Source organism: Leptonychotes weddellii, chromosome X (assembly GCF_054177405.1).
Source record: "Leptonychotes weddellii isolate Sample4059 chromosome X, ASM5417740v2, whole genome shotgun sequence".
Taxonomy (NCBI): Eukaryota; Metazoa; Chordata; class Mammalia; order Carnivora; family Phocidae; genus Leptonychotes; species Leptonychotes weddellii.
In genome coordinates, this window is record NC_138385.1 from 33,877,704 (window position 1) to 33,890,474 (window position 12,771).

General features: G+C 39.5%; 1 protein-coding gene across 1 annotated transcript in view; it reads left to right on the forward strand.

The window, feature by feature from the left end:
• Nucleotides 1–12,771, forward strand: part of COL4A6 (collagen type IV alpha 6 chain) — a 251,832-nt gene that overhangs the window by 5,506 nt on the left and 233,555 nt on the right. The gene's annotated exons all lie outside the window — the stretch shown is intronic.

Genomic DNA, 12,771 nt, shown 5'->3' on the forward strand with positions numbered 1-12,771 from the left:
GGTGAAAGACCTGTACATTGAAAACAGGACATTAATGAAAGAAATTGAAGAAGATACAAATAAATGGAAACATATTCAATGCTCATGGATTGAAAATAATTAATATTGTTAGAATTTCCATATAACCCAAGCAAACAGATTCAATGCAATCTCTCTCAAAATTCCAGTGGTATTTTTCACAGAAATAGTACAAACAGTTCTAAAATTTGTATGCAACCACAAGAGACCTCGAATAGTCAAAGCAATCTTGAGAAAGAAAAACAAAACTGGAGGCATCACATGCCCTAAATTCAAACTATATTACAGAACTATAGTAATTAAAACAGTATGGTATTGTCATAAAAAACACATAGGTCAATGGAACAGAACAGAGAGCCCAGAAATAAACTCATGCATATATGGTCAATTAATCTCTGACAAAGGAGCCAAGAATATACAATGGGGAAAGGACAGTCTCTTCAATAAATGGTGTTGAAAAAATTGGACAGTCACATGCAAAAGAATGAAACTGGATCAATATCTTAGACCATACACAAAAATTAATTCAAAATGGACCAAACACTTAAATATAAGACCTGAAATCATTAAACTTCTAGAAGAAAACATAGGCAGTAAACTCCTTGACATAGGTCTTAGAGATGATTGTTTGAATCTGACATTAAAATAAACAAGTGGGACTCCATCAAACAAAAAAGCTTCTGCACAGCAAAAGAAACCATCAATGAAATGAAGAAGCATCCTACTGAATGGGAGAAAATAATTGCAAGTCATATATCTGATAAGAGGCTAATATTCAAAAAATACAAAGAACTCATACAACTCAATAGCAAAAACACAAGCAGTCCTATTTAAAAAAATGGGCAGAGGATCTGAATAGACATTTTCCCAAAGAAGACATACAGATGGCCAACAAGTACATAACAATGTGCTCAATATCATTAATCATCAGAGAAATGCAAATCAAAACCACAAAGAAATATCACTGCACATCTCTTAGAATGGCTACTATCAAAAAGATAAGAGATAGGGGTGCCTGGGTGGCTCAGTTGGGTAGGCGTCTGCCTTCAGCTCGGGTCATGATCCCAGGGTCCTGAGATCAAGTCCCTTATTGGGCTCCTTGCTCATCAGGGAGCCTGCTTCTCCCTCTCCCTCTGCCTGCCACTCCCCCTGCTTGTGCTCTCTCTGTCAAATAAATAAATAAAATCTTAAAAAAAAAGACAAGAGATAACGAGTGTTGGCGAAGGTGTGGAGAAAAGAAAACCCTTGTACACTGTTAGTAGGAATGTAAATTGGTGTGACCACTGTGGAAAACAGTATGAAGGTTCCTCAAAAAATTAAAAATAGAACTACCATGTGATCCAGGAATTCTACTTCTGGGTATTTACCCAAAGAAAATGAAAACACAAATTTGGAAAGATATATACACCCTCATGTTCATTGCAGCATTATTTACAATAGGCAAGATGTGCAAACAATTATCCATTGATAGATGAATGGATAAAGAATTTGTAGTGTGTATATATCTACAATGGAATATTATTTGGTCAGAAAGAATGAAATTTTGCCATTTACAACAACATGGATGGACCTCAAGGACGTTGTTAAATGAAATAAGTCAGACAGAGGGAGACAAATACCATATGATAAATCTTATATGTGGAATCTAAAAAAAGAAAAACCAAGCTCATAGATACTGAGAAGAGATTGGTGATTGCTAGAGGCAGGGAGTAGGGGGTGGGAGAAATGGGTGAACTGTTTTTTTTTTTTTTTTATTTAAATAAATTGAATAAAAAATTTAAAAAGAATGAAACAGTTTGACATCAATTATCAACATGTATTTGGTTTTGCTTGCCTCAATTATGTGGATAGTTCCATAATTTCACCACCATGCTTAGAGTATAGACTAGTCCTATCCTCTGTAGATTTCAGGACATACACATATAGAAAGAACATATTAGGAAAGTGCCATCCTGTATTAAACTATCAAGTCCTTTTAAGCTGACTAAATGTCCCCGTGAGGTAGATCATAGGGCTGTAACTTGTTTTAAAATCTAATTAAATGTACATAAAAGACCCAATAAGCATGCTCAAAGGAAAACAGTGATGGGAAAATTAGCTAAGAGCAATTATCCACTCTCTTACCATCTTTAATCAATCCCTCTCCTAGGACTTCTTTTCTGTTCTACAAATAATAGTAAAGTCTCCTCCATTATAAAAACAAATAATAATAATTAAAAAACCATAACTTTATTTTTCTCTGTACCTCTAACCCCCTCAATCCTATTACCACCAAATTCCTGCTCATTGTCTACTCTTCTTTAACAACCATTTACCCCTAAGCCTATTACAGTCTAGACTGAGGCTACTCTCCAAAATTGCCCTCTTTCAAGTTACTAACAGCTGTCTAACTACCAAGCCCAATGGATTCTTTTCATTCTATCTGACTTACCTATTGGGTTTTTTTCCCCAGGTTTATTGAGAAATAACTGACATAAATCACTGTATGACTTTGAATCATACAGCATGATGATTTGATTTATGTATGTTGTGAAACGATTACCACAATAGGTTTTAGCAAGCATACATCTTCTCATATAGATACAATAAGAAGAAAAGAAAGAAAAAACGTTAAAAAAATTTCTCCTTGTGATGAGAACTCTAGGATTTATTCTCCTAACACCTTTCCTATATACCATACAGCAGTGTTAGCTGGAGTCATCATATTGTACCTCCCTAGTACTGATTTACCTTGTAACTGAAAGTTTGTGCCTTTGGAACACCTTCCTCCAATTCTCCCTCCCTGCATCCTCCACCTCTGGTAACCACAAGTCTGGTCTCTCTACTGTAGTGTTTTGCATTTTCCAGTCATTCTGAAACTGCCTTTCCTTTTTTGACTTTCAAGACACTATGTCTCGGGGCGCCTGGGTGGCTCAGTTGGTTAAGCAACTGCCTTCCGCTCAGGTCATGATCCTGGAGTTCTGGGATCGAGTCCCGCATCGGGCTTCCTGCTCAGCAGGGAGTCTGCTTCTCCCTCTGACCCTCCCCCCTCTCATGCTCGCTCTATCTCATTCTCTCTCTCAAATAAATAAATAAAATCTTAAAAAAAAAAAGACACTATGTCTCATTGTTGCTCCTTATACTTCTCTGATATTTTTATTTTATTCCTTCAACATTTATTTATTGAGCAAGCACTGTATTCTAAATAGTATGCCAGGCTCTGATGACACAGTGGTGAACAAGTCAAGTGTGATCTTTGCTGTCATGGAGCTTATCATCTTCATTACTCTCTGCTCCTAAAATGGTGCTCTTTTTTTCTCAGCATTTTATCGTTTGCCTTCTTCTCGCCTCAACAGTTTTAACTATGACTCGGATACACTGATGACTATCAATTTATATTTCCAGCTCAGACATGTCTTTTGAGCTCCAAACCTATACTTCCAATTACCTAGTCAGCTCAGATCTCAATTAGTTGATACATACAAAGCACTTAAAACAATGCCTGCGGGCGCCTGGGTGGCTCCATCGGTTAAGTGTGGACTCTTGATTTTGGCTCGGGTCTGGATCTCAAGGTCCTGAGATGGAGCCCCGCGTCAGGCACGGCGCTTCGCATGGAGCCTGCTTGGGATTTTCTCTCTCCCTCTCCCTCTGCCCCTCCCCCAGCACTCGCTCATGCGCACGTGCTCTCTCTCTCTCTCAAATAAATAAATTAATTAAAAATATATAAATACTAAACAATGCCTGGAGCACTCAACCAATGCCAGCTATTATTATTTTCTATTGCCTCAAATACAATGTGTCCAAAAATGAAACTGTTTTCCAATCCTTTCCATGACACTCCAACCTCCTGCTCTCATTTTTTTTATCTTTGTTAAATATCACCATCTACCCAGTTTCAAGGAAGAAACTATAGAATCAGCCACTAACTCTCACTATCTCCATCCTTCTCACCAAGCTCCATCAGTTTTGCCAAAAATCTGTAGAATCTAGATTGGTTCCAGACCTCATTATCATATATCAATAGCCTCTTAACTAGTTTTTCTACCTCCTGACTCCATTCTAATCTCTATATGGCCACCAGAGTTATTTTACTAACAGTAAATCCAATTATGTTATCTCCTGATTTCAAACCTTTGTTGGTTTCTTGTTTCTTCCAGTATTAAAATACATACTCCTTAGCTTGGCATATTTAAGGGCCTTCATGATCTGGCCCCAACTACCTTTCCAGCCTCGTGTCTGTGTGTTTTTTCCTGCCAACCCTCCTTCTCAACCTCATAGTGTACATTACACTTCATTCGGATTGAACATCTCTCCATTTCTATACTACCTTATGTTCTTTCCTATCTCTTTGTGTTTGTATATGCTGTCCTCCTTAGCTGGAATGTCTCTCTCCATTATTTACACTTTCTCCTCTACCTAGTGAACTCCAATCTTTATTTTTTTTAATACCCAGATAAAATGTTATTTCTTCTATGAAACCATCCCAGACCTCTTCAGAAAGAATTCATTCTTCCTTCCCCTGTGATTCTAAGGCTCTTTGGACCTCTTTGATAGCACCTGCCATGCAGTCATGAAAGTTCTGTGCTTATATGTCTGTGTTGTCCTCTTCAGCCTTGTACATACAATGTCCAGGGTACGACCAAGCATGACAGATGACTTTTGAATGAGTAAGATTTATTCCTGCCTTTTCCTTGTCTATCTGAGCAATTACTAATATTAACTCTAATAACAATTGCCTCGATGGCAAAATAACCACCTTTTTCAATGGTATAATGTTTAAGAGAAAGGACTCTGGAATCAGACTTTTGTTTGAATGCTGCCTCTGCCCACTGGCACTTCCTAGCTGGGTGACTAAGGACAACTCATTTGACCTTTTGGAGACTCAATTTTCTCATCAGTAAAAATAGGATAATAACACCTTCCTCCTGAGAGTGTTGTGCGATTAGAAGAAATAACAAGGTAGGTGCTAAATCCCTACTCTGCCCCCCACCACAGGTGTTCTTTATTTCTTTTATTGCTGAGAGAAAATTAAAAAAAGATTCCCCAATTTTGGCAACCGATATATAACAAGGTGAGAAAAAGGGAGATGTCAGAGAAGACTCTCTCATCCATAGATTGTATGTCTGGAAGGATGGCTATGTTTCTCAGTTATCCCCCTTATCTCTTTTTCTCTCTTCCCCCTTTTTAATAATGACATGTAATTTCTAGTGCTTTAAGTTTACGAAGTATTTTTCTCAATTATATTATTAGCTGCTCAGAGTGACCCTGTGAAATATATAGGGCAAATGTTCTCAGCCCGGAGAGATGAACTGATTTATCCAAGATCACAAATCCAGCCAATGGCAGAATTAGGGTTAAAACCCACTATACTGTGCTGTCTCTCGAATCCAGGCATTTTATCATCTCTTATCTGGACTCCTACAACAGACCTGACTGTTCTTCTGTTTTCAGTCTTCCGCTGCCTCCTACCTTTGTTCCTGATAGCCATCCTCTCTGCAAGCAAAGGACCTATTCTAAAGCACAAATATGATCGTGCCGCTCCAACATTTGTGAGAGCTGCCTGTACCCATCATCATCTGGCCCTGCCTACCCATCCCACTCCATCTGCTGTTACTGTTCTCGTACTGATGTTTAAATCACAGTTATACTTTTGGTGTTGGCTCAACATGCCATGCCTTGTCACTCCTCCTGCTTTTCCTTCTGTTTGAAACACCCTTGTCTTCGCCCCTGTTTTCCTCCTGTGTCTGCAGATGGACATATTATTCTTCCCTTCAGGCCCACTTTAGTGAATAATTTTCTGAAGTGTCTCCTTCTTTCTATTCTTCTGTCCCTCCTGTTTTTCCTCCTTTCCTTCCTTCAAAAAACTAGGTATTTCATGCCTACTATGTGCCAAACACTGTGGTCGTCCCTGTGGTTTGAAGGACCATGGCAAGCACTAAGCCAGTGTGGCTAGAGCCTGGGGAGGGGGAAGAGCAGGGAGGTTGGCAGAGCATGGTGTAAGATGAGGCTGGAGGAACAAGAAAGAGCGAGACCTGCCCTGCACTCTTATTTGCTCCCTGACTCCCCAGAGCATTTACCTAATGCTTGTGGTAAGGTATATTTCTCTAGATGGGGGATGATAGGCATTATGGTTATTGCTGACCACCTACTCCGTGTCCAGCACTGACAAACTCTTCATGCATGGAGGGGTCACTTCTGTGGCACACATCTGCCCATTCCAGGTTTATAAAATTCAGGAAAGCCACGAGGCATGTGTCTTTTCTCGAGCTCTTTTTAGGTTCCATGTTTAAGTCTGGAGGTCTATTTCCCGATTTTTTTTTCCTTTATGGATTATAGTGTGGTTAAAAAAAGCAAAAAACTCCAAATCTGGAGCCAAATGCTCCTAGGTTCAAATATAGACTCCAACACTAACTATGGCCTTAGGACAAATCCTTAAATATATTATTAGCTGTAAAATTATTACTATGGTCATCCTCTGATCACTCACTGTGACTGCCTGTGTACCAGAAATGAGTGCTGAGCCCATCTGGGGGACACATGAGAGCCAATGGCTTAATTATTTGTTGGATTTGTTTTTCAAGCTTCCTAGGAGAGACGAAGAGTCAAAATTGTTACACTTGATCCAGTTTCCCCAAAGTCACCTCTACCTCTGCTGTCCTACCTTTGTGACCCCCTGTGGAGACGAGGGTCCCAACTGAAGATTATGTCTGAAGGGAGCTCCCCAGGCATCTTTGAAGTCCCAGTTCCCCTTTGTCTAGCAACAGTAGGGTTAGTTTGCCAGTATCTTTCGATCTGATTCACTTGTACTAAGGGGGAGTTGGTGCTCTCCAGTGGAAATTTCCCTGTCCATAAAGCTCTACAAGATTCACCTGGGACTGCTGGTCAAGCGGCTGAATTGGTCCTTTGGGAGACAGATTTTCTGTTGAGGAGGAAATGAAAGTTAAGTGGTATTTCTCTTTGCTCTCTAAAGCTTTGAGTGACCATTTTTCCTTCCCAGAGAGAAGAGGGTTGGCAGAGAAAAATCTAAAATGCCTAGAATCTCTAAATTCTGTTTGTTGAGTGTAGCAGATCCTTAAAGATGAGGATTAACTTTAGACTTATAAGATTTATGTGACCTTGTCTTGGAGATAAGATTAAGTTGCATAAATACTTAACAGCACCTAGCATGCAACTAGATATCCAGAGCATGCTCATAGATAATAATGTCCATGTTGATGTTGATAATGATGAAGAAAAAGAATTATTAGAGCATTTTTCAAAATTTACAGCAGTAGACCCTTTTCTCCCCAAATGAAATTTCATATGATCCCCCATATAGAATCCAAACCAAAATAGCCATTTTGCCAGTAAGCCAAAGTTTTTTTTTTAACATTTACATATTTGTAAAGTCAGTAAGAAGGAAGAGACTAAGAAAAAAACATAAAAATCTGAAATTGAGAGCTGTTAGCAGTCTTTGTCTCCAGTTTCTGTTTTATTTTGGTTATATAGTGTGGAGAAAATACTGATGTACCCAAATAAATAGTGGACATCGTGGGGTGAGGGCTTTTTTGTTTAACACTTGGTCTTGCTATGTCAAGTGCTATGTTTAACATTTCAGTTAAACAGATGTAGCAATAAAATCTATATTTTCAGGTCTACAGACACTATTTTTTCTCTCTCTTCTCTCTCTCACACATGCACATAAATACACAGTGTTAACTTGGCAATGCACATTAACACAATTGGTGGTTTCCGATGAGTTAATGTTTGGTATGCAACCCATTTGAATGCTGCATGCTGTGTTTTATTTCAGTTTTAAAATAGTTTAAAACATATTTTTCAAATGAAATTAAAATCAGATGTTGCGGAACTGTCAAGATACCTCCATGATTTTAAAGCACCGAATTACATAATAATTGGGCATTAAACTTCATAGGACAGAATGAGGTGCTAATAGAAGGTGAAAGAGGAACACTACATTGAACACTACCCCATCAAAACACTACATCAAAAACTAATGATGTATTATATGTTGGCTAATTGAACATAATAAAAAAAAAAGTAACATCATGACGCCTGGGTGGCTCAATCGGTTAAGCATCTGCCTTCAGCTCAGGTCATGATCCCACCTGGGATCAAGTTCCGCATAAGGCTCCTTGCTCAGCGGGAAGTCTGCTTCTCTGGACTCCTTGCTCAGCAGGGAGTCTACTTCTCCCCCTGCCCCTCCTACCACTCATCCTCTGTGTGTGTGTGTGTGTGTCAAATAAATAAATAAAATCTTAAAAAAAGTTGTAACTTCACCCAGATGCCTACTCAATTAAAAAACTCTAGTTCTCCCTCCACCCCCCAAATCTCTCCCCACTGGACTACCAGAAGAATTGAAGGCACAGTGGTCAAGTTGGAGGAAATCCATAGCTTTTTCTGGTTTGATGCCCAGCACCTGTTTTGAAGCCTTCAGCCTGAGCTCTCCAGTCTTGAAGCCATGAGAGAAGCTTGAGGCTCCCAGTCTCCCTGATGGCCAGGAGAGCCAAAGGTGCTGAGAGATTGCTGCTGCTTTGTCCACTGCCTCCCAGTTTACACTCTCCCAGTCAGAGTATGAGTCAGTGGGGAAAAGAGAATTCTGACAAAAAAACTTTGTTCTTTAGAGCCAAATGGTTAGCAGTTCCTGTCTCTATTTTGAAGGATCACTCAGTGCATTTCTATGTGTACATTTCTCTGTAAATTTGGTTATGCCCTTCTGTATACCTGTGAGAGTATGTCTTTATTTCAGGTTTTTTGTTTGTCAGTTTTTTTTTTTCTTTTTAGTGTTAAGTGTCTTTTACTGTCTTTTAAAAAAATTCTGAAACAGTCTCAGCATTACAGAAAAGTTTCAACTATGGTACAGAAAGTGATTCTTTACCATTTTGAGAGTAATTTGCCAACATGATGGCACATCGCTCCCTAATACTTCAGTGTGCATTTCCTACAAACAAAGATATTCTTCTATATAAACATCTTTTTCTATTTAAAAAGTTAATAACACAACAAAATGCTCTATATAAAATATTACATAAAACAATAAAATGAACATTCATAATAATGTCATGGACATAACATAATGAATATATGGGCATCACCTAGCATAAGAAATAAAATATTACTGGGGTGCCTGGTTGGCTTAGTTGGTGGAGCGTGTGATTCTTGATCTCGGGGTTGTGTGTTCGGGCCCCACGTTGGGTGTGGAGATGACTTAGAAATTAAATATTAACAGGAAAAGAAATAACATATTACCGGTGCAGTTGAAACCACCTGTGTATCACTCCCATAGGTCCACCTGCACCATCTTAAGTTTTAGTTATATATCATTCATTCCTAACCTGCAGTTTCATTGTGGGTTTCAGGTGGGTGTATGAGTGCCCTGAAATTGTATGTAAAATTAGATATGTATGTGCATTTTTCTGGGGGAAAGATCCATAGTTTTGATGAGATTTACATGGATATAGGTAAAGTGTGTGTGAAGTATGGTATTTCATGACAAAATACTCTACAGTTAGTGCACATCCTTCTCTGCTACTCATTTATTCTTTTGCTCTTTGTATTCTGGCTTTCTTCCCAACCAGCTCACTGAAATTAATTTCTTCAAAGTCACTTCTTAATCACCAAAACTGAACTGCTTCCCTTGAGTCCTTCATAGAACTACCAGTAGCATCTTACTCTTGACTCACTTGTCCTTCTAGACTTTCTCCTTCCGCACTTTGTTGACATTCTTTTGTCTCCTCATTTGAAAAATGTCATAGCTACCTCTTATGGTGGTGAGGATTAGCTATAATGTTCATAAAGTGCCTCGTTGTTGTATGTGCTTCCATAAATTGTAGCTACTACTGGCAGTTCATTCTCATAGCTCTGTGGTGCAGCTCATCATCTCCCAGTCCCCCGCCCCCCCCCATTTAAGGTGTTGCTAATGGACAGAGGTCATGCCAAGAAGACAGCCTGTAATTACCGCCAGCTTCCTGCAATGCTGTTCACTAGCCTTGTTGTAGCCCTATACCTATTAATAGTCCTGGTTAGGGCAGGATCCGTGATCCCTAGAATCTTCAGGAGAAAATAATTTAGATGGAGACTAGTTAGCCTTACATTACATAAGGATATACTTTTAATTTCATCCCCCAAAGTTTGTAATACTCTTCTCAGCCTGGTCACCTTTAAGGGCCTCCAATGATGAGAAGATAGTTCTTTCTTCCTTGTTCATTCAGTTTTTTTGCCCACTCTGCTACTAAATAGACTGACAAATGAAGGTGCCAACTCTATTACAGAGGACACCTGCTGGCTTCAAACTGGCCTAGAGCCTGTTATTCTGGATAGGCCACTGAAGAGCCATATGATTTTCAGTCACTATTTACTTGGAACAGAATGAGAGGAAGGATTTATATCAAGTTACCAGTCCCTTGAGCCTCCCTGTCCTGACTTGTCCTCCTTATTTTTCACATCCACTATTAGCTGCCAGTAACAGTGACATACTTCTGTTCATGTCCATAATAGAACCTTATGATATTTCAGGACACAAGCCTCTGAGAAGCACCAAGACCCTTAACTGAGGTTCGTCTGCTGCGAGAAAAGCCCCCAAGCTCTTTTTCCCCCCTCTGTTAGGAAGAGTGCTTGACCTCATAACTGCCATCCCTTCAGTCAGGATAGGATGGGTTATGTTGCTATAGCAAACGACTCCCAACATCACAGTGGCTTAAAATAACAAAGGTTTATTTTTTGTTTACACTGCATATCCATCATGGGTCACGTGGGGGACATTATATGGTCCTCAACCTCGGACCCAGATGGAGCAGCCACCATCTGGAATGCTGCTGATTGTTGTGACAGAGGGAAAGAGAGCTCTGAAGGTCTCACCCTGCACTACCAATTAACTCTTTTTTTCTGCAGCGGACCCATGTCACTTTTTTTTCATTTATCATTGGTCAGCTTTGATCAGGGGATCAATTGGAGGCCAGAAAGTGCAATCCTACCGTGTCCCCTGAAGGTGGAGAGCTGGAAATAGTCAGTCACACTCTTACTTCATGTGCCCTGTGGAAAGACATTGCTGGTCTCACTAGGCCAGTCCCTTTCCCTGGGATCCTCTTGCTAAATCGCTTCCTTTCAATTTCACTCATTCCTGTTTTCTTGCTTCTGCAAAAATCAAGCTACTTCTTATGAATTTGATCATTATCATCCAAACTGTAGGCTGTGTTGTTTAAAGCAAGGTGTTGTTTTTCCACCCTTGATTTGAATCCCTTCTGCCTCTTTGGTGTTCCTGTAGCTGTATGCTGCAGTGGTATACAAAGGTGTTAACCTAGAATAATTTTATTTCAATAAAAGGCTGTCTTGTTTTTTTTATTTCTACTTTATTTTTTAATTAACATAGAATGTATTATTGGTTTCAGAGGTACAGGTCTGTGATTCATCAGTCTTACACAATTCACAGCACTCACCATAGCACCTACCCTCCCCAATGTCCATCACCCAGCCACCCCATCCCTCCCAGCCCCCACCACTCCAGCAACCCTCAGTTTGTCTCCTATGATTAAGAGTCTCTTATGGTTTGTCTCCCTCTCTGGTTTCGTCTTGTTTTATTTTTTCCTTTCTTCCCCTATGATCCTGTCTTGTTTCTCAAATTCCTCATATCAGTGAGATCATATGATAAATGTCTTTCTCTGATTGACTTATTTCGCTCAGCACAATACCCTCTAGTTCTGTCCGCATCATTGCAAATGGCAAGATTTTGGGTTTTTTGATGGCTACATAATATTCCATTGTATATATGTATACCACATCTTCTTTATCCATTCATCTGTTGGTGGACATCTTGGCTCTTTCCATAGTTTGGCTATTGTGGACATTGCTGCTATACATTGGTGTGCACGTGCCCCTTCAGATCACTACCTTTATATCTTTGGGGTAAATACCCAGTAGTGCAATTGCTGGGTCGTAGGGTAGCTCTATTTTCAACTTTTTGAGGAACCTCCATACTGTTTTCCAGAGCAGCTGCACCAGCTCGCATTCCCACCAACAGTGTAGGAGGGTTCCCCTTTCTCTGCATCCTCGCTAACATCTTTCGTTTCCTGACTTGTTAATTTTTAAAATGCTCTATTCTGGACTCTTTCTCGCCTCTTGCTGTTTACTGTTAGAGTAACAGAACAGCTCTAATTCTGTGATCCTCTGACCATGGGATGGGGTTAAATGACTTGCTCGAGGGTAGGTCGTAGTTGGTATTAGAGGAGCCTGAACTAGAACTCAGATTTTCTGACTCAAAGTCTGTTTTCTTTTTATTACACCAGGTCCTATTATAAAGAAAGTTGTATAACTGGTGGCTGTGTAATTTACTCCCAGAGAGGACTGGTAACAACAGAATCTGGTCTTTAATCTTGCACAGAAGGAATTTTCCATTTAAATGTCTCCTTTTGAGTATTTTGATGGATTCCATGTCATAAAATCGGATTCCTGGGATTCCTATGCCAATACGTTTGTATTCTTTCTTTAAGCAAACAACTAGCCCTGAGTGAATCAATGACACGATCCTGACTATCTGTAAAACTCAAACAAATGAGGACTTTCAGCACCCCTGCTGCATCTCAGTCTAGAATAAGGCATTGCATACACTGTGTTATTCCAGGTTTGTTTCTTACTAGTATTTAGAATGTGAGACAATGTTCAAGGATTAAAACTAAAAAGAGCATCAAAAACCTAGTGAGAGCACTACTGCTTTTGCTATGTCCGCCTGTCTCAATTTAGAGGTCATTTAAAAAAAAATTTTTTTTTATTCATTTGTTT